The sequence below is a fragment of the Stegostoma tigrinum genome, chromosome 17, assembly GCF_030684315.1.
Source record: "Stegostoma tigrinum isolate sSteTig4 chromosome 17, sSteTig4.hap1, whole genome shotgun sequence".
In the NCBI taxonomy this organism is placed as follows: Eukaryota; Metazoa; Chordata; class Chondrichthyes; order Orectolobiformes; family Stegostomatidae; genus Stegostoma; species Stegostoma tigrinum.
In genome coordinates this window covers 35,689,527-35,711,066 of record NC_081370.1, presented here as the reverse complement: position 1 = coordinate 35,711,066, position 21,540 = coordinate 35,689,527, and the positions used below count along the sequence as shown (strand labels likewise).

The following is a 21,540-nucleotide window of genomic DNA, read 5'->3' as shown; positions in this document are numbered from 1 at the left end:
GACTGGGCAGCTGGTGATTGGGCCCTCAGTATTGAGTCCTGCCAAGTTCCATTTCTGTACTGCTGCCTTCAGTTACTTCAATTCACACGGTGCCACTTTAGCTGCAAAGAGTGGCTCTATGGTCAACGGAATGATCTCCCTGGCCCCTCCATTCACACAAATGGGAAACTGCAAGCGTCAGTCCGAGAACATTCGGTTGCTTGTTATTGTTGGGCCATGGTAAGTCCACACTTTCAAGTAAACCAGTCAAAGTTTTGCTGCTTGATCACTCATTCTACTGTCACAGTGGTCAATTTGGGGTGAGAAAAGGTCAGTCAGGGCTGTCTTGCCAAGTCAGTCTGGGACATAGGCTGCGGCTAGCCAGGGTGGTATGGGTGGCATGGTTTCACACATAATCCAGGGGCTTTTCAGGGCGCAGCCCATCAGGTCTTTGAGGTTATAAGTTTGTTGATTAGTCTCACTGTATTCAGTCAGACAGGGAATGGTCACAGTGGGTTTGTTGATGAGGAGAAAGTAAGGAGAGTCCTGGTGGTGTTTCAGAGGATGCTGAGAGATCTCAAAGCGGGGTACATGCAAATTATGATCACTCTGGCCTCAACATGGGAGGGTGCAAGGCCAGTGAAAGTATATTCACCTCAAGATCCATCAGGTCTGGGGCCAAGATAATCAGATTAATTATTATATAAATAGTCAAAGCCAAAGAGGGAGGAGGGCAAAGAATTATTGGTGCCACAAAGAAGGAAACAGAAAAGAGGACACGAAGTATGGGAGGTCAACTGTGGGTCACGGGCAGGGTGTTACTCAAGCAAATGTGAACAGCGCCATACTGATCCAATCATTCAATATTTAATAAGGTCTCAAACTGGAAAATGCAGCTTCCTTAGTAAGCAGTACAAGTAACTGCCTCTTCAAAGAGGAGTGGTGATGGAACATGGCACCCTTTACAGGGAAATCACAATTGTCGTGACTTTAGTTCTTAAACAACACTGTTCATCTGCCTTCAATTCATGATTCATCTGGAAATCAACATTCTTCAAATAATCCAATCAGACATGCACTCATGATGGACTCATTAAGATAACATCGTGCCCAGTAGTCGAATGCATGAGTGAATAATTCATTTTGTATTTTACAGTGAAATGCGAGGAAATACAGTGAAAAACTTTCTTGTGTCACCATATTCTGGCGCCTTTTTGATAGGTTAATAAAACGAGAAAATGAAAAGTTATCGCTTAAAGACAAATCCGTCCATGTGGCTCAGCTGGCTCAGAACCGCCATCGCCTCTCCAGACCCAACTGACGTCGAAGTTGCCAACCCTCAGGTGCCATCTCTTGCCATTCAGCTGATTCACCTTCTCCACTGCCCCCTCTGGGCACATCAGTGTCAGAAACTATCGCTAGGTTCATGTTACTGTGATACCCTCCTGGCACCACTTCACTGCTGCCACAGCTGGACTCAGCCAACGATGAAGTTGCGGGCACCATCTTTTGCTGCTGGGCCTACCTCACTGACATTGCCTCAAGACTCAGTCTCCCCCTGGGCTGTGTTCATTCTCCCCCTGGGCTGTGTTCGTTCTCCCCCTGAACTGTGTTCACACTACCCCTGAACTGTGTTTGCTCTCCCCCTGAACTGTGTTTGCCCTCCCCCTGAACTGTGTTTGCTCTCCCCCTGAACTGTGTTCGCTCTCCCCCTGAACTGTGTTCGCTCTCCCCCTGGGCTGTGTTCACTCTCCCCCTGAACTGTGTTCGCTCTCCCCCTGAACTGTGTTCACTCTCCCCTGGGCTGTGTTCGTTCTCCCCCGAACTGTGTTCAATCTCTCCCTGGGCTGCGTTCACTCTCCCCCGAACTGTGTTCACTCTCTCCCTGGGCTGCGTTCACTCTCCCCCTGAACTGTGTTCACTCTCCCCCGGGCTGTGTTCGCTCTCCCCCCGGGCTGTGTTCACTCCCCCCCTGAACTGTGTTCACTCTCCCCCTGAACTGTGTTCACTCTCTCCCCTGGGCTGTGTTCGTTCTCCCCCTGAACTGTGTTCGCTCTCCCCCTGAACTGTGTTCACTCTCCCCTGGGCTGTGTTCGTTCTCCCCCTGAACTGTGTTCAATCTCTCCCTGGGCTGCGTTCACTCTCCCCCGAACTGTGTTCACTCTCTCTCTGGGCTGCGTTCACTCTCCCCCTGAACTGTGTTCACTCTCCCTCGGGCTGTGTTCACTCTCCCCCCGGGCTGTGTTCGCTCTCCCCCGGGCTTGATTCGCTCTCCCCCCGGGCTGTGTTCGCTCTCCCCCCGGGCTGTGTTCGCTCTCCCCCTGAACTGTGTTCGCTCTCCCCTGGGCAGTGTTCGCTCTCCCCCTGAACTGTGTTCACTCTCCCCCCCGGGCTGTGTTCACTCTTCCCCCGGCTTGATTCGCTCTCCCCCTGGGCTGTGTTCGCTCTCCCCCTGGGCTGTGTTCACTCTCCCCCTGGGCTGCGTTCGCTCTCCCTTGACACATCTCACTGCTGTCAATACCTGGAGGAGCTGATTTTGTTGCCGCCTCTGCTACACGTGCTCAGGAGGCTGTGCCCACTCTCTCCCTGCTGAAGGTGCCAAAAAAGGCTTTTAAAATAGAAATAAAAGAAAAAGAGTAAAAGAATAAGTGCAAAAGCAAAGCTCAAAAAAAAGGAAGCATTTGGAAATCAACCAGGAGCTCGGACACAGCACAGTTGTATGTCGCCATTTAATGGAAAGCTCATTTGTTGATTGCCATCTTGTCAGTAAAGAGATTGGCACGATTCAATGTGACAAAGCCCGTTCCATTATATCCTCATCTCTTCAACTGGCCAGGGCCCACAATGCCAAGGATTGCAAGGCTATGACTTGCTGCTGCTACATCCTGTTGGCAGGCCAGGACGTGACTGCTGAGAGGGATTGGATGAGGTAGGAGGAGGCAGGAGGGGACATGCTTTACCAGAAAACCTCCCTTCCAGCTCTTTCCTGGATTTTTTTATGGGAAAGTCTATTTGATTAAAGGTACTTCTCTGTAAACTCTATAAATGCATTACAATAAAGTTTTGTGCTGGCTCAACTCTCTGTGAGAGTATGGCATACAGTTTCATTGTGAAGGATGTGAGGGTTCAGATATGCCTTCAATAATACCCTGTCACCTTTCTGACAGGTCTTCACCTCCTGAACTAAGAATGGCTGTGCTAATCCAATAGTTTTACTGGGGGGTACTGCCTTATGCAAGAGGAGCAGATACAGAAGGTGACACAGAGATAACAGTCTGCCCAGGCACGGGGGGAGCAGCATGTAATACCACAAGCTGCTGTAGAGCTTCCAGAGGGAGGTGCATTTGGAGAAGATCCACCAAGGAAGCAGGCAGTGCTAGCATGGAGTGAGAACTACAGCTAGCGAGCGAGATCGAATGCTGAAGAAGATTAAAGATGTCCCAGGTCATTGTCTCATTCTTGTGCTGGCTGCCAGATGAGAACTCAGTGACAATCCCATTCCAGTAGCTCACAGAGTTTCAGCTGCTCTCAGTTCCCTGGCCATCGGGTCATTTCAGGAAACAATTAGAAACTCTGCTGCACTTCATAAACATTGACTTGTAAGTACATGCAGGATATCACTGTAACAATGTTCACTAGAGCCCAGCTTTTCATTTCCTTTACCCATGAAGCATGGTACCACATGTAAAGACCAACTAGAAATGACGTCAGAAGCTGAAAACTGGGAGCCAGCCAAGTTTACTGAATGCAGTAAATTTTGCAGGCTATCAGAATCTCAGTTGTCACTGTCTTCCCACACATGCCGGGTTCAATTAATTGTACCATGTAGCTTTAAGATTGGTCTATCACAAATCGGCAATCTTCATGAAGGCGGAAGGCTGGTTTGATCTGTTGATGCAGTCAACCAGGAATAGGACTGTCCTTGTCTCTGATACTCCATCCAGTACCACCTGCAGTACACTTTCAGTAAGCCTGGCAGCATGTTTGGCCTTCTTTAGATCCCAGCCAAATTTGCAGTATGATGGCTGGTTCCCAGTTTTCAGCTTCTGAAGTTGTTTCTCATTGGCCTTTAAATGTGGCACCAGCACCTTCCGTGAATGCTAGGGGACAGAGGGTCAGGCATGAAGGAGGAGCTGAAGGATCCTTATTAGCTAGGAAATGGTTTTGGGGAAATTGATGGGATTAAAATCCAATAAGTCCCTAGGGCCTGATGCTCTGCATCCCTGAGTACTTGAGGAAGTGGCCCTAGAAATAGTGGATGAACTGGTGGTCATTTTTCAGCATTCTGTAGACTCTGGAAGTGTTCCAACAGACTGGAGGGTAGTGAATATAACTCCACTCTTTAAAAAAGGAGAGAGAAAATGGGGAATTGTAAGCCGGATAACCTGGTATCCATGCTGGGGAAAATGCTGGAGTCAATTGTTATGGATGTAATTACTGAGCATTTGGAAATCGGTGACAGAATGGATAGATGTCAGCATGGATTCAGCAAAGGGAAATCATGACAGACAAACCTTCTGGAATTTTTTTGAAAATGTGACCATTTGAGTGGAGAAGGGTTAGTCAGCAGATGTTGTGAATCTGGACTTTCAAAAGGCTTTTGAAAAGGTCCCACACAAGAGATTAGTAAGGACAATTAAATCTTGAGGTATTGGAGGTAATGTATTGACATGGGTCGAGAATTGGTAGGCAGACAGGAAGCAGAGAGTTGGTCCTTTACAGACTGGCAGAGATGAGTGGGGTGCCATAGGATTCAGTGCTGGGACCCTTCACATTATACATTAATGATTTGAATGAAGGAATTGACTACCTCCAAACTGGAAGACAACACTAAGCTGGATGGCAGTGTGTGCTGTGAGGAGGATGCCAAAAGGCTGCAGGGTGATTTGGACAGACTGGCTGAGTGGGCAAATATTTGGCAAATGCAAAATACTGTGGATAAATGTGAGGTTATCCACTTTGGCTGCAAAAACAGGAAGGCAGATAACTATCCGAATGGTGGAAGTTTAGGAAAAGGTGAGGTACAATGAGACCTGGTGTCATTGTGGGACAGTCACTGAAGGCTGGCAATGCAGAGAGGAAAGCTAATGCCATGCTGCCCTTCTTAGGGAGAGGATTTGAGTTTGGGAGTTTAGATGTCTTGCTGCAGTTATACAGGGCTTTGGTGAGGCCACACATTGAGTATTGTGCACAGGTTTGGTCTCCTAGTCTGAGGAAAGACAGCCTTGCTGTTGAGTGAGTTCAGCGAAGGTTCACCAGACTGATTCTTGAGATGACAGGACTAGCATATGAGAAAAGACTGGGTCTACTGAGCTTGTGCTCACTGGAATGTAGAAGAATGAGACGGGATCTCATAGGAACATATTAAATCCTGATGGGACTTGACAGACTAGATGCAGTAAGAATGTTCCCGATGTTGGAGAAGTCCTGAACTAGGGATCACAGGCTAAGAATAAGGGGTAAGCCATTCAGGACTGACATGAGGAAGAACTTCTTCACTCAGACAGTTGTGAACCTGTGGAAATCTCTCCCAGAGGAAGCTGTTGGGGCGAGTTCATTAGATATATTCAGGAGGGAGCTGGATGTGGCCCATGCAACTAAAGGGATCAAGGGGCATGGGGAGATGGTGGGAATGGGATGCTGAGATTGCCTGGTCAACCATGATTATTTTGAATAGTAGTGCAGGCTTGAAGGGCTGAATGGCCTACTCCTGCAGCTATTTTCCCATGTTTCTATGTTTTCTATGAGCCTTTGAGGCCAGAAGCCTCTTCAATGTGATCTCCTTAGTAACATGCACAGTATCTCCCTTGCATAAATTATGGGCCAAGAAGTTCAGCAACTCCCCCCCCTCCCCAAGATAATTCGGCCCTGCGACTGACATATTACACCATCCAATCAACATGTTGCCATTTCTCAAACGTTAAATGAGAAAATTCCACCCAATGATAGTGATGCCACTGAAAACAAGGAAACGGCAGACATGCTGAATAATTACTTTATTACAGTATTTTACCATGGAAGAAGACGTCAGCACACCAGAAATCCCAAGGAAACTAATATTGAATCAGGAACAGGAATTGAACACAATTAATCTATGTAACATAACGATAATAGACAAATTGATCACACTAAGGAGTGACAAACTCCCCAGGACCTGAAGGCTGTTTGTAAAGGAAGTGAAAGTGTTGCAGTTACTAATTATAATCTTATCAAGTTCTCTCAGTTAGAGAAGTACCCCTTTAGGTTTTGCAGGCTGTTTGGGCAGCAACCTTTGGAAACATTTTTCTTTGGCCTTGGAAAAGATGTAGTGCAGGTTTTCCAAAATTACAACTGAACTCTCAGGGTAAAGTTACACGGAAAAATTACACAAACTGGGTTTGTATTCCCTGGAATTTAGAAGGTTCAGAGATGATTTGATCAAAGTTTCCACACTATTAAGAGGAACAGCCGGGATAGACTGAGAATTTTTCTGTTTCATTTGGGGAGTATAGAACTATGGGTGTACACTAAAAATTAGAGACAAACCTTTCAGGAGGAACTGGTGAAAATGCTTTGACATACAAAGGATGGTGGAAATTTGTCTAGCCCTGGCAATTGATGCTGGATCGGTTTTAAATTTGAAATCTGTGCTTGATAGATTTTTGTTACGCAAAGATTTTAAGGGATACAGGGTGAAGGCTCAGATATAGAGTAAGGTCATGGATTAGCCCTAATATCATTGAAGCTCGACAGATAACATAGATTTCTGAAAAGGGTCTAAGCCTGAAACATCAGCTTTTCTGCTCCTCTGATGTGGCTTGGCCTGCTGTGTTAATCCAGCTCTAACCTTGTTATCTCAGATAATATAGCCTTCTTCCTCTTCCTATGTTCTTAACATCTGCTCCTTATCCTTCATTTCCTCTAAAACTTTCACCTCATTCCTCCAGTTCTCCCTAAATGTATAAGTGAGCGATTGATCCTAATGATACAACTATGAGCTGGCGTGATGTCAGAGTTAGGTTATAATCTTGTTAATGTGCTGTATCATGTGTTGCATTTTAACGCAACTGTATAATTTAACGTCAAAATAATTACAACCTTCTATTCTCCTGTCTGTGATCCTGATAAATTGGCAGAAAAGATATGAAAGCTGTGACAGATGAAACAGCTTGAAGGACAAGAATGTAACTTGCTACTTTAACACATAATTGCTGGTTTTATGATATTCACAAGGTTTGTTAAATACAATGTAGCCACTGCTCCATGGTATCTGGTGATAGCAACACTTTCCAGCCAACCCTACATTCTAGGAAGATGAGTCCAGATATAAAATATTCTGGACTGAGTTGGTAGATCTCAGCCTGACTGGGCATGCCGGTCGCTGAGCAAGGGTGATGTGTCTGTAGGAATTAGTCAACAGCATTGCTGCTCCAGATGAAGGGGAATATGGGTTTAGGGAAGATTTTGATACATCTCTGACCAAACAGTTCTGCGGTGTAGTTTGGATTATTTCAGATTGTGATTATGCAGTACCTGTCGTGTCAAATGATCCAAGGTGTTATACTCCAGAAACCTCATTCATGAAGGATCAAACTGGAGTAAATCTTTCAGAGCTAGTAGGGACTGCAGATGCTGGAGAATCTGAGATGATAAGGTGTAGAGCTGAATGAACACAGCAGGCCAAGCAGCATCAGAGGAGCAGGAGGCTGATGTTTAGGGTCTAGGCCCAAAATGTCAGCCTTCCCTGCTCCTCTGATACTGCTTGGCCTGCTGTGTTCATCCAGCTCTACACCTTGTTATCTCTGAAGTAAATCTTTACACTCTTTTGCACAAATGTATTACAGAGTTACACATTACAAACTTACACTTCCTAACACAACCTCCACAGTTTCAGTCAGGAGCAGAATTAAATATAATTAATATGCCATGACACAAGACTTTCGTAGATTCAAAGCTGACGAATTATTGATGTGAAATGTTAACTTTGTTTTCCTAATCACAGATGTCCTCTGATATGCAGAGTATTTCCAGCACTTTCTGTTTCAAATTCACTTGTGAATGGTTTTGATAGATTGAGTAGGGAGAAACTGTTTGAAGGAGGAGTGGTAATAACTCCAGAATACAGATTTGAGATAACTAGGTTGTAAAAATGCCATTAGAGAGATCAGGAGTTTAGCCAGTGAGTCATTATGATCTGAAATGTTAGTCGAAGCAGATTCAGTGAGAACATTTGAAAGAGGACTGAATAAATATTGAATGTTGCAGTTTTAATTTTAGAAGCTACAAGGAATGAATAGGAAAATTGAGACAAGTTGGATAGCTCTTTCAAAGGGCTAGAATAGGTGAGATGGGTCACACAGCCTTATTCTTCGGTGAATTTGTTCATAACTTAAAACTGAAAAGTAAAAAGGGGCCAATAATATCAGCTTCCAGGGCAGGGGGGGGGGTTGATTTGATGAGTGATACTGTGGCACAGTAGGAGGAAACACTCAAGGGTGATCAGTTGGAAGACGCATAGTTAGACTAAATCTAGTCTCTGGTTTTGTTATCTCAAATTGTTGGTATTTGCTTTCTGAAAGGTTTATTTTCCATTCTTACTGCATGTGAGATGCAATAAATTCACAGTGAGTTTTTAAATTCCGTAAACTTTTGAGCTAACCTGACTATCGATGAAACAACCACTGAAAATGCAGTGATGAAATGACAGTGTTACTGGCTCAGTTAATAATTCCACGTCAGCTAAATGAATTACTTTAATTCCGAGGCTAATAGATTTTTAATAGTCATTTGTTTAAAAGACAGGCAGGTGTATGGAGATGCAGGTCTGTTATCATTTCATCAAATGGCAGAACAGACTTGAGGGGCTGAGTGGCCGCTTCTTGTTCCTATCAGCATGTACAGCTTCAGAATATAATCGATGGCACAGATTTTCTGATAATGGATGTTTTGCTCAGGATTTCTGTGCAAAAAGATTGTTAATCACCCTATCTCTGCTCCTGCATGTGCTTTCTATTTGATATTATTTTTGTTTATTGTCAAAGTGAGGCATGTGCAGACAATAATCTAAGCACCAGACTTCTGGCATGACAACATGGAAGGGAACGTAATTTTGAACATAATCCACTAACAGCTGGTCTCCTCCTGTTGTATCATATATTGAAAGACATTAATAAATCAGTGAGCTGCAGGAAGCTCATTGTACTTGCATTAGTAAAGGATTAATCTTCTCCATTCTGCTGACATGAGACTATAACAAAAACTTTCATTGATATCTTCCTCCTCTTTCAGCTTCTCCTATTTTACTTGGGGCCAATTATTACTGGTTGATCAGCTCTCTTCATGGAAATGCAGGATTACAGAGATAAGGTGGGGGGAGCACATGGATGGGTCTGGGTGCAGGGATTCTACGATGTCCTCCTGTCAGTCACTCTCTTCTTCAAATTTCACTGCGTTTAAGTCTCTCATCTTGGCATCTTTCCATCTCATCTTGCACCATCCTCTTCATCTTTCAAGCAATGTTCCATCTCCATCACTCAACATCTCTCTTTGCAACCGAAGACCATTCCATTTCAATCTCTCCTCCGCTACTTTCCTTGAAATTGACGAAACCTCAAGTACTGAAAACTATTCAGTTTCTCTAAGGCTTCCCTCATGATGTTTACAAGTGTCCAGATATTGAAAGATATTAGATTCTGCGCAGCGTTGACAGGATGGTCACTGAAACACTGAGAGGAAGAATTTAGAACTGGCGACACAGTTTCAAAGTATGGTGTCTCCCATCTACAACAGAGATGAAGACAAATATCTTCTCTCAGAGGGTCATTTCACTTTTCTTTACTCTTTGATGGGATGTGGGGATTGCTAAGACGTCCAGCATTTGTTTTATGTCCCAATTTGCCCTTGAATTGAATGCTTGCTGGGTCATTTCAAAGGGCAATGCAAAGCCAATATCATTGATGTGGATCTGGATATGAATATAGGAGGCATGGTTAGTAAGTTTGCAGATGACACCAAATAAAGTGGTGTAGTGGACAGCGAAGAAGATTATCTCAGAGTATAACAGGACTTTGATCAGTTGGGCCAATGGGCCGAGGAATGGAAGGTGGAGTTTAATTCAGATAAATGTGAGGCGTTGCTGAAATAACTCCACCGAGGCCGATATCCCATCACCAGGTCACCCTTCCACGTGGAAATTCCTTAACTCTGGTACAGTCTTGTCAGAGTCAACTTCCAGGGTGTCTGATGCTTCTGTTTTTATCTGTCAGCCAGGGCTCCCTGACTGGACCAGATTAATCAAGGGACTCATATTTCATGAGGTCCACCTGGCTGACCTCATTACAATCACTCCAGTTACAATTTGGTAAGGTAAACAAAGGCAGGACTTATTTAGCTAATGATAAAGTCCTGGGTAAGTGTTGCCAAACAAAGAGACCTAGGGATGTGAGTGCATAGTTCCTTCCTCAGTCAGGTCACCGGACCCAAAACGTTCACTCTGACTTTTCTTCACAGGTGGCAACAGACCTGCTGAACTTTTCCAGCAATTTCTGCTTTTGTACCCAGAAAATTAACCTGGGTCTAAAGTACTGGCCCAGTGACATTATCACCACATCACTCCTTACCACTGTTAAAATGAAATGTCAATTTGCCCACTCTTCTCTTCAGACAGAAAAAAAAGTTCATCTATCACCTCAGAAAAGTTGGATCACTCTCATCTATGAATTATTGAGTTGAGGTTGAAATCTTATTCCAGGGCTTGAACACAAAATCTAGGTTCATACTCAAGTGCAGGACTGAGACCATGCACACTGTTGGAGCTTTTGATGAGGTGTTAATTCAAGGTCAGGTCTGCCTTTTTTTAATTATTCATTTTTGGGATGTGGGCATCGCTGGCTGGCCAGCATTTATTGCCCATCCCTAGTTGCCCTCGAGAAGGTGGTGATGAGCTGTCTTCTTGAACCACTGCAGACCACCATCTGTGGATTGACCCACTATCCCATTAAGGAGGGAATTTCAAGATTTTGACCCAGTGACAGTGGAGGAATGGCAATATATTTCCAAGTCAGGATGGTGAGTGGCTTGGTGGGAAGCTTGGGAGTGGTGGTGTTCCCGTATATCTGCTGCCCCTGTCTTTCCAGATGAAGTGGTCGTGGGTTTGGAAGGTACTGTCTGGGGATCTTTGGTGAGTTTCTGTGTGTATCTTGTAGATAGCACACACTGCTGCTACTGAGTGTTGGTGGTGGAGGGAGTGGATGCTGTGTGGATGTAGTGCCAATCAAGCAGGCTGTTTTATCCTGGATGGTGTCAAGCCTCTTGAGTGTTTTTGTGGCTGCACTCATCCAGGCAAGTGGGGAGTTTTCTATCACATTCCTGACTTGTGCCTTGTACATGGTGGACAGGCTTTGAGGAGTCAGGAGGTGCGTTACTCACTGCAGTATTCCTAGCTTCTGACCTGCTCTTGTAGCCATTGTGTTTATGTGGCGAGTCCAATCGAATTTCTGATCAATGAAAACCCGCTGGATGTTGTTTGTGGGGGACTCAGTGATGGTAACACCGTGGAATGTCAAGGGACAGTAGTCAGGCTGTCTCTTATTCATGATGGTCATAGCCTGGCATTTGTGTAGCCCAAATGTTACTTGCCACTTGTCAGCCAAGCCCAGGTATTGTCCAGATCTTGTTGCATTTGAACATGGGCTACTCCAGTATCTGAGGAGTCGTAAATGGTCTTAAGTCAATGTAAAAGCTTTGAAATGACTGGTGCTCATAAATGGTTCTAAATAAATGCGTCTCCCTTCATGCTGGTGTATGAGGTCTCCCTGGCCTCCCTGATACAGTGATGCAAGGTGAGCTGCGAGATGGTTGCTATTCCAGCCTGGTAGGATCTGCTCGTGAAAACCTTCAGAATTACAACTGGCAGCACCTTGTTGTGATGTTGCATGTCCAGATTCAAGGGGCGCCAAAGTTCTTTGATCACCTACTTATTGAATCACAGCTGCCAAACACTCTGCTTTTGGCATTGATTCAGGTAAAGGAAGTATTCCTTGGTAATCATTGCTGAGTAGGTCCTCCTGCTGAGATCTCTTCTCCCCCTCCCTCTTCCTTCCCTGTGACACTCAGAGGAGATTGCATTGGAATTGGGTGATAGCGTCCTTCTGCAACTGATCCAGTAACTGGTAAGTTGATTAGCTCAGTTGCTCTGTGATGCAGAGTGAGGCTAGTAGTGAGGATTCAAGCTCTGTACTGACTGAGGCTGCGATGAAGGCCTTGCCTTCTCAATCTTGACCCTTGCCCGAGGGGTGGTGACCCTTGGGTTCAATTACTAAAGTCATCTCTCTCTAAAGAGAAAAAACAGCACCTTTATCTTTTTCTAATCATGCCATTGACATAAAAGGTTAAATTTGTCTGGAAAAATACTTACAATCAAATAAAGACAAATATCTAAATCAATCCAAATATTGGAATTCAAACAGGAAATGTGTATCTGTCTAAGCACCTCCTCACCTTTCAATATCTTGACAAAATTCATATTACTATTCCCAGCAGTGACATTATCAATCAATAGACCAAATCCTATCGAACTTTAGATTGACTGGCAATCAGATTATAAAAAATGATTTATCATAAAATCATTATACCATACAAACAGGCCATTCAGTCTATCATGTCCATGCCAGCTCGCTACAAGAGTAAGAGAGTGATGTTTTTTTGTACCTGTGTGTCAAGTGAAAGATTAGTTGTTGTAGCTTACTGCTGGAGCCAGTGTTCATATTGCTGGACTAGATGTGCATGAGAATCACTATTGTTTCCCCTCTTCATGTCACCCTATACTCACCACGGTACAAATAAAAATTCTAATCAACCTGTTCAGGCACACCTCTGAAGCAGGCTGGAGTTGAACTGGGACCTCACAGCTCAGAGTAGGGACAATGCCACTGCACCAAAAGAACCCTACCCACCAAGGTAATAAAAAATTGAGGAGTAGATCATTCAGCCCCTCAACCCTGCCTCACAAAGTCACTGAGTAATCACTGTACTCCGTATACAACCACTCTTTATTGACTCTGAAACATCTTGGGATGTTTTGAATTGGCCTGGCTATTGAATTGTGATCAGAAGTGGTCCCTCCAAACCACACATCATCCCAACTCAGAATTATATTGCCCTTTACTATTGCTGGGGAAAAATCCTGGAACTTCCTTCCAAACCCCTTTCTGGTTCTGTTAACACCACATAGACTGCAACTGTTCAAGGAGGCAGCTCACCACCACCTTCCCGATGGTAAGTCAGAATGGGCAACAAATTGTGGCCCAGCCCACAACACCCACATCCTGTGATGACACCATGTTAATCACACCAGGGATTATGTGTTGAATTGTGTGCAGTTACTGAGTCACCACCCACATGCCTGGACTGCAGGTTGTCTAAGCATGTCAGGCATCTGCAGCTGTGCTATGCACAGGATTTGCTGCCATATTCATTAACTCATAACTGGAATTGTGTTGGTTTCATGTTACTTGCTACTTGCTGCTACACTCCTATCATTGATAATGGATGACCATGTTCTGAAAAGGAGATGGATCACCATACTGTTAGGGCAACAAAATAGCTCTAGAAGTTTTGAGAATTTCTAATAATTCCATCAGATGCCCTGCTGATCCTGAATGCGAATATCCACAACCTCATTCCAATTTCTGTCCCTCACTCAAACACTTAGCAGTTTTTAAATTGACCGCAAGAATTTTTTCAAACCTATACTTTATTCATAAATTATCTATAAGTTAATACATAAAGTCCAAGTCAGTTCAGTACAGACAATGCAGAACATACATTGGGGATTTTCACTTTCCTCATTACTGCTTCAAACCAATTGCAACAAAAAAGGCACTTTCCACTCAGGAAACCATTTATGTTCCTATTTAGGCTATGGGGTATCTCAAAATTTACACACCTTGCTTATATTTTGACAGAAAGATCCTAGAATGGCAGTCTTTCTCCACTGCACATTGGTGGCAGCTGCCCCAGCCTTTAGCGTAGTAGTCCTGGATCTTGGAATGTGTCAGTCTGCAACACTCGGTTCAGGTCAACTCTTAAGACTGGTAAAGGTTTCAGACAGGCCAAAGAGCATCTTTCACCAAGTTGATGGTACTACAGGTGCAATCAATGTTAGTGTCAGTGTGGATCCTGGGAAATAGCCCAGAGAGCACACAGTCCTGCATCACAGAGCTTGGGATGAGCCTCAACTAAAACCACTGCATCTGTCTCCAGACCTTCCTTGCAAAGGCACATTTCAGAAGATTTGCCATTTATTAGGACTACTCCGAGTAAGGACAACACAAAAAAATAGAATTTGTATCTCTACGTTTGCTTTCACAACCTCAGGGCACCACAATCATCTTACAACCAAGGAAGTGCTTTTGAAGTAAAGTCATTGCTGTAATGTAGGAAAAGTGGCAGGCAATTTATGTACAGCCAGCTCCCCTAAAGTGCAATGTGATCATGACTTGGCCTTCTGTTTTGTGGTATTGTGGTATTATAGGAATAAATATTGGCAAGACCGTTACAATAACTCACCAGGTTTTCTTCAAATCCTGGGATCTTTTATAGTCACCCGAAAGGGAAGATAGAAACTCAGTGTGATGCATGGTAAAAATGATGTGACTCAAATATTGCAGCATTCCCTCAGTACAGCACTGTGAGCATTAGCCTAGGTTACTGGAACAAGGGGTATGTTGCCCTGGACTGGACCTCAAACACATGACCTCCAGACTTTCTGAAGGATTCCCCCGGTCAGATATAAATGTTGCTACATTCAACAAGGGAAGGGAAGAGGACGTAGGTGTGATCGACTATCTCCAATGATCTCCTTTTCCGAAAGGCTGGTTTGATGTTAATATAAATCAAGGTAGCCCTTCAAGGAAAGGATTTCAACATTTAGTGCAGAAAGAATCAGAGTTCCTTGTTCCAGTTCCAGGTAAGACATGTCAATACTTCAAGCTCATGTTTTGATACAATTAAAGAATTAAGGAAAGGACAACTGTTTGCAGTGTTTGAAAAGCAGAAGACACAGACATAAAACCATTCACAGAAGAATCTGAGGGGACATGAGTACACTTTTTATGCAGCAGTTTTAACAACCCAGAATGTGCTGCCTGGAGCAGCAGAGGATTCACTGAGGAATTGGATAAATATTGAAAAGGAATGATTGGCATGGGATTTGGACTATTAGAGTAGCACTTTCAAAGAGCCAGCAGAATCAGGATGAACCAAATGTCTCCTGTGTTGTATATGAAAAGACTGCTCTTTCAACATTCTGCACACAGACTAGGATTTCTCTACCAACTACCCCATTCATTCCACCCCATCTGGAGTTAAAAGGAAATATAGTAACAGCTACACTACAGTCTGTGTGAGATTGGTAGTTTCCAAGTCCACAAGAAAGACTCCTGTGAAACTCCCAGGTGGCATCTTGGATTACAGACTGTCAATATCTTTACTGCTTATGTTTCTTTTTTGAAGAGCTGGTACTTTGACATTCCTCTACTGACATACAAAGTAATAGATGCTCTCTCTCACTTGTTCTTTCACTCCTCTGTCCCTATCCAACATTCTCCTTGCTTTTAGTCTCTATCAGAACAGACACAATACAAAAGGGTCTATGTTGTGCCTGAATTGCAAGCTGATGTTGAATTAGTGAAGCAATCTAGTTATCATCCTGAATCTAACCTTTCTGGGGAAAGGTTTCCGTTTATGAGCTTGTGAGACAAACACTTCGATGTTCCTGATCGGTTATGCTATCTATGTCATCATATTAGAAATATACAACAGGTACAATATCTCCAGCTCTACAGGAAGAACTATTTTCACTCGCGTTTACTCATCTTGTTGCCATATCCCTTCATCTTCCTTCTCCGTCACCATCTCTCCAATTTAATCCTAAATTTAAACACAGTTTCTGCTTCAACAATTAACACTGGAAGTGAATCACACGACGTCTCAATTGACCTGTACATTGAAAGGAAGAAAAAAAATCTGCAATAAAATCATAAAATGCTGGAAGTGTTCAGCAGACCTAGCAATATCTATGAAGAAAGGAATCCAGTTAATTTTTTTCAAGAGAATTACCTTGCAACAAGAAGTCTGGTTCTTCTAATGCCTCCTGATGTTTCAAAGCATTTTACAGTCAATTAAATATTTTTGAAATATAGTAATGATGGTGCTCTAATATTGTATCCAATTTTCTCTCTCTCCTTTCTTCCTGATTCCCCCTTATTTTGATTCCGGTCTTCCCCTTGACTTTCACCCTTCCTATCTCGCTTCAACGTTGCCTCCTCAATCTCTTCTGGTCTACAGCTTCTTACCCTCCAGCTTTCTCTCTCTCTTTCTTCAATCCAGTCTATCTTGTCTGTTTCAATTTTACCGCAATGCTGTTTGTTTCTTTGAATCTAGTTCTTCCGTGTCCCTCTGGTCCCTGGTCCCACATGACTTTGTCCCAATCCCACCCCAGCACGGCACTGAAACCTCGATTTCTCTGTCTCCCACTCTAACTTGTACTTTCCCAGGGTTTCGAGTCTGAAGAGTCCCTCCCTTATTTTTACATTCCTGTAAATGTTCAGGGTTTTAGAGAAGCCGGCTTACAATTCGCTAGCCATATTACATCTTTAGATTTAACATTTCTCAGGTATTCTGCTAAATTGAAAACTAAGTGTGGTTCAAATAAAGTCATCAGAAACTTTGACCGAACAGAAATTGGAATGAAAACCCTGTCCTGTTGTCTTGCAGGACCAGATTGGATTAGTGTGAGAAGCAATGCGGTACAATTACACTGTTTACATCAAGCCTCAGCAAGAACTGCCCGCTGACTGGAACACCAGCATCACATGGCTGCCACTTAATCTCTTCAATGAAAGGGGCAGGGGTCTCTCCATTGGTTAACCTTCCTTTCTGGAAGCGGATACAATGTGTAACCATGGCGACATGATGCAGCTTAGTCCAGCGGACTGGCGATGACTGCACCAGCCGCAGTTTCGGAAGCAGACGGGCCAGTCTGAAAGGACAGCGCCACGGCTGTAAGTGTTAACGCGGAGGCCCCTGCGACGGTAAGCAGCTCCCAGCGGCCACGGTTGCTGTCTAGCGATTGGTCTGTGGGCAAGGCACCGCAGGAAGGTCCAGGCAGAGTCATGTCAAAGGCGGCGGGGGTAAGGGGAATGATTAGGGAAAGGAGAGAGGACTCACCGACTCACATATTGTAAAAACAGTTGGAGCCACCTGTTGGGGCGCAGATGAGGCTTTTAGAATTCCTATGTAAAGTGATGGAAATATAGGCCTTTATTTTCCGTTTTCGTAAGATAACTTCACATTTATTTCATGCATTCAGTGTCAAATTTATCATCCAAATCTTCTGCACTCCTAATCTCCCTCTCCTTTAGCGTTCCCTAGTCATCACTTTTTGCTGGGGGACTATTGCACATTCACTCCCTCTCTCTCTCTCGCTCACTCACTGCGAAACTGTCGTACATTCACCCTCACGCTCAAAGGGGTACTGGTAACTCACTGGGGACTATTGTACATTCACTCTCTGTCACTCACTTATCACGGACTATTATGCATTCCTTTTCACTCACTCACTGCCTTGGAGTATTCTGAATTTATATCAGAATACAACAGGACGTGATCGGATGGGCCGGGGATTAGCAAGTAGCGTTGAATTTTGATAAATGTCAGATGTTGCACTTTGGAAAGGCAAATTGGGGAAGGAATTGGACAGTTAATGGTGGGATCCTGGGGAGTGTTGCTGAACAAAGAGGCCTAGGGGCGCAGATTCATAGTTCCTTGAAGGTTGTGTCACAGGTAGACAGGATAGTGAAGAAGGCATTTGGTACTGTGATAATGGGACACGCCTTTATTGGTCAGTACATTGAGTATTAGAGTTGGGAGGTGATGTGGCTGTACAAGACATTGGTTAGGTCACTTTTGGAATATTGTGTTCAGTTCTGGTCTCCCTGCTATAGGAATGATGTTGTTAAACTTGAAAGGGTTCAGAATAGAATTACAAGGATGTTATCAGGGTTGGAGGACTTAAGCTATAGGGAGAGGCTGAGTACGCTATTTATCCTGGAGTGTCAGAGGATGAGGGGTGACCTTATGAGGGTTTATAAAATAATGAGTGGCATGAATCGGGTGAATAGCCAAGGTCTTTTTCCCAGGGTAGGGGAGTCCAAAACCTGAAGGCATAGGTTTAAAGTGAGAGGACAAAGATATAGAAGTCACCTAAGGGGTGACTTTTTCACACAGAGGGTGGTGCGTGTATGGAATGAGCTGCCAGAAGGGATGGTAAAGGCTGGTATAATAACAACATTTAACGGGGATCTGCATGGGTACATGGATACGATGGGTTTAGAGTGACATGGGTCAAATGCTGATAAATGGGTCCAGATTAATTGAGGATAGAGATAATGGGATTTTATTTTTCTGATGAAGGGTCTAGGCCCGAAACATCAGCTTTTGTGCTCCTAAGATGCTGCTTGGCCTGCTGTGTTCATCCAGCTCTACACTTTGTTAACTGGGGATATCTGATCAGCATGGATGAGTTGGATGGAAGGATCTGTTTCCATGCTCTATATCTCTATGACTGTATGACTTACTGTTGAACATTCACTCTCACTTTCTGGAATATAGTTCCACCAACACTGACTTTCACAGCAGGCTGTATTTGCTTTGCTTATCCCTCTGTATTGAGAATGACTTCCTCCCACTTCAGTTTGATGGGTTAAGAGATGGCTGCTATGTCCAATGTATGTTTTGCTGACTCTGTACATGCCAGGCACGTGGTACTTGACGGATTGGGCACAGGAGATTTTTGGAGATTTTGTGCAATTTTCTCTAATGCCTCAGAATCAGCTCTGCATATTCCTGATGAAGTCTTATCATGTGTTTGCTGCCTTCGCAAATGAAAATTCTCCATTTTAACCAAAACTGTAGCTGTTCGAGGAGCAGTAACAGCACTGGCATCTATCCAACAATGAGGAAAATTGCCAGGGATGTCCTGTACACAAAAAAAGTGTACCACCACCTTCTCAAGGGAAACTAAAGATGGGCAATAAATGCTGGCCCAGCCTGCAATGTTTTTATTACATGAATTAATTTTATAAAAATTGGTTGCTGGACAAACCTAACTGAGGCAATTGCAGCTCTGCCTATTCCTCATCTTCAGGAAAGCGTCGGAAGAGGTCATGAACAAGCAACACTCACTTCATTATAACTTGTTCATAGATGCGCAGTTTGGGGTCTGGCAGGTCCATTCAGTTCCTGACTTCATTATAACCTCTGTTGAAACACAAACAAAAGAGATGAATTCCAGAGGTCAGCCGAGAATGACAGGCCTTGACATTAAGATAGGATTTGATTGCGTGTGGCATTGAATTCCCTAGCAAAACTATATTCAATGGGAATCAGGAGGTAATCTCTCCACTGGCTGGAATCATACCTGGCACATAGGAAGATATTTGTGGTTGCTAGAGGTGAGTCATCTCAGTGTCATGATATCTCTGCAAGAGTTCCTCAGGGTAGTCTTAGGCCCAACCATTGATGGCTACTTCATCAATGACCTTCCCTCCATCATAAGGTCAGTAGTGGAGATGCTTGCCGATGATTGCACAATGTTCATCACAATTCGCAACTCCTCAGATACTGAAGCGGCCCATATTCAAATGCAACAAGATCTGGACAGTATCCAGCTTTGGATTGAAGTAGCAACTAGCATTCATGCTATATGATTGTGAGGCAAAGACCATCTTCAGTCTAATTTAGAGAATCTAACCATGCCCCCTTGATTAAAGTTTTAGCAAAGATCTGCAGCTTGGGTTGTGGGTGAGATTGTTGACTTGCTCACTGAGCTGGCTTGTTTTCGTTCAGACGTTTCATCACCATTGCTAGACTGCTCACTGATGATGTTGCCTAGCATGGTGACAAAATATCTGAATGAAAACAAGCCAGCTCGGCAAGCTAGTCAACAACCATATCCTCTTGATATTCAATGGCATTTCCATCACTGAATTCTCCCATTATCACCATCCTGGGGTTAACACTGACCAGAAACAGAACTTGATTAGTCATGAAAATAGTGTGGCTTCAAGAGTAGGTCAAAAGTTAGGAATCTTGCAGAAAGATTCTGACTCCACAAAACCTGTCCACCATCTGCAAGACATGTCAGCAATGTGAAGGAGTATTCCCTTTCTTTGTTTTTTCTACACCTGAGTAAGAAGGTCTGTAATGTTTAACTTCTTGGCTTGCATACCTCATTCTTCTGACTTGTATTATGATTCTGTGCCCAGATACATTCGTACCTAAGATGGTACGATAAGTGGCAGTTTGTAAACTTTTGACTGTGCTCATGTGAGTGAGTACATGTGGCAATAACAGCTAATTGAATTCAATTCACATTGCCTGAATAAGTGCGCTTGAACAACACTCAAGGAGCTTGACACTATCCAGGACAAAGCAGACTACTTGATTGGCACCACAAACATCCACTTCCTCCACCACTGATGCTCAATAACAGCAATATATACTATCTACAAGATGCACTGCAGAAATTCATCAAAACTCTTTAGACAGCACCTTCGAAACTCACACCACTTCCAAATAGAAGGCCAAGGACAGCAGGTACATGGAAACACCACCACCTGCATGTTCCCCTCCAAGCCATACACCATCCTGACTTGGAAATACATCGCCATTTCATCAGTATTGCTGGGTCAAAATCCCAGTGTTTCCTTCCTATTGACATTGTATTGCATAGGTAGATCCACAGAGTGCAGTGGTTCAAGAAAGCAGCTCACCACCACCTTCTCAAGGGCATCTAGACATGGGCAATACAGCCTGCTAAGTCCTCATTACATGAATGCATTTTTTAAAAAATGGTTGCAGGCCAAGGATCCTGAAGGAATTGGTGCGGGTATTTGGTCTCTTCGGGGATGTTTTTTGAGGTCATCCCTAAAGAGTTTGCAACTGGGAGACTCCTGCTGTGACTGAGCAGCATGATGGCTCAGAGGTTAGCATTGCTGCCACACAGTGCTAGGGATCTGGGTTCAATTCCAGCCTTGGGTGACTATCTGTGCAGAGTTTGCACGTTCTCCCTGTGTCTGCCTGAGGTTCCTCCCCAGTCCAGCAATGTACAGGTTAAGTGGATTGGTCACACTAAATTGCTTCATAGTGATCAGGGATGTACCAGTTAGGTGGGTTAACCATGGGAAATGGAGGGAGGCTGCGCCTGGATGGGATGCTGTTCCAGGGGTCAGTATGCATTTATTGGGCTGAATGGCCTGTTTCCACATTGTAGGGATTCTATGAGTTCCAAATAGAGCAATTTGTTCAGGAGGCTGGTGTCATGCATGTACATAATTTTGGCTTTTTAGTGTCTTAATATTGGCTCAAGGCAAAACTATGCTCTTGAACTGTGTTTATTGCCACCAGGTTTGGAAGATTTGCAGAATTCTTCACGGTTTGTACACTTTCGTAGATGCTGATACTTCTTTGAGATACAGAGGGCCCATTTGCCATCTTAGGTGAAAGTAAACGGCTCCAAGA

General features: G+C 43.8%; 1 protein-coding gene across 4 annotated transcripts in view; it reads left to right on the top strand.

Moving 5' to 3' along the window:
• Positions 1-21,540, top strand: part of LOC125459128 (ras association domain-containing protein 8-like) — a 160,783-nt gene that overhangs the window by 74,165 nt on the left and 65,078 nt on the right. The window contains exon 1 of one of the 4 annotated variants that reach the window (XM_048545076.2): positions 16,813-17,021. The exons of 1 other annotated variant lie outside the window; for it this stretch is intronic. The gene's annotated coding sequence lies outside the window, so the exon portion shown is untranslated. Of the gene's footprint in view, positions 1-16,812; positions 17,052-21,540 lie in introns of those variants that run through there. 2 more of the 4 variants (XM_048545075.2, XM_059652073.1) reach the window with 2 other exon arrangements.